The sequence below is a fragment of the Limulus polyphemus genome, unplaced genomic scaffold, assembly GCF_000517525.1.
Source record: "Limulus polyphemus unplaced genomic scaffold, Limulus_polyphemus-2.1.2 Scaffold248, whole genome shotgun sequence".
Classification (NCBI taxonomy): Eukaryota; Metazoa; Arthropoda; class Merostomata; order Xiphosura; family Limulidae; genus Limulus; species Limulus polyphemus.
The window spans coordinates 113001-114522 of NW_013665858.1; positions in this window are offsets into that span (position 1 = coordinate 113001).

Genomic DNA, 1522 nt, shown 5'->3' on the forward strand with positions numbered 1-1522 from the left:
GCACAGAGCCTGGAAAAATAATATCACACTCTTTGATGCTCCAATCAAGAACTACTAAGAACAACTGTCCAATACATGAAATAACATAAAGTTGGAAATGTCAGAGCGAAAAAGAGAGAGAGAAAGAAATCATTATTTCAAACAAACCTGAAGGATATTTAGAATCCTCTCTTGCGAGTGGGTTTACCCTCTTCTACTGGTGGTTTGGAACTAAAATTCGGAGTTCGATATCTACGACAGACAAGCATAAGTTCATAAGGGTTGGCCTTCTACAAATCCTCGGGTAAATATAATTAAAAAAGAGCTGATTTTGTAAAATAGCATATATTATATTGTTTGTTTGAAGTTAAACACAAAGCTACACAATGGGCTATCTGTGCTCTGCCCACCACAGGTATCGAAACCTGGTTTCTAGCGTTGTAAATCCGCAAGCATACCGCTATGCCACTGGGAGGTAGCTTTTATTATATCAATAAATATACTATGCATTCCCCTTTCATTATACTTAAAAATATATTTTGCTTTGCAGTCATTAAGGGTAAATACTTTCTGTGTAATGATATTTAAAAGCTTATGCATAACCTAAAAAAACATTCTTATATGCTGTTAGCTGCATGGGCTGCATACAAAGGTACATATATATATATATATATACAAGCTGAGGTGCATCTTCCTTTGTGGGTGGATGTTATGATAAATAACACAAAAATCCTAACTTTCTCACAATTTAATTATAGTATAAAATAGTATTACAGAATTCATGACTAGCTCACCAAAAGTTTATATAATCTCTAATAACTCAATATGCATATACTTAAACCATGGTATACACTGTGCGATGGGTCAGGGTGACTTTGTAGGAAGAGGTAGCAGCCAATGTAGTGGTGGTAGGAGTGCTCCCTGTTATCTGCTTTCAACACCTACATTTTAATGTTCTCTCCACAGCATTTCACGTGATTAATTAATTGACAGTCATTGGCAGCAGGAGTGTCTTATGGGCCGAAGTTGAAAGGCCATGAGTCAAAGTAGGAAGTTGGTATAACTCGTATCAACCTTATGGTAGCTGTTAGAATAGAAACTTCAGCTGAGTTTAGGTATTATTGCAATAGTGTGCGGCCATTTTTTTTCATTGCATTTCTCCGTAGAGAGTGCTAGCGAACTTTCTGAGATATATAAGACGTTTTTGTACCCCCTCCCCCACTGTGTGTATTATGTTATACAAATGTTAATAAAGTTTCTGTTGTTATAAGGACGTGGTGCCATCTATGAATGTAGTTAACGTTAACTTACGCCCAAGATAATAAATGCTAAGTAAGAGGAATAATGGGGATGGAGGGATTATGAATACCCATAAACATGCCCCTTGTTCAAAACTATCATCCCACAAAGTTTTGTTGAGATTGGCCCAGCGACCTAGGGGTAGTTAAATAACGGACCGACAAACAAACTTTCTGACAGATTTTTGTGCCTTATATATATACACACTGAGTGGTCACAAGTAAATAGACACCTAATTTTTCGT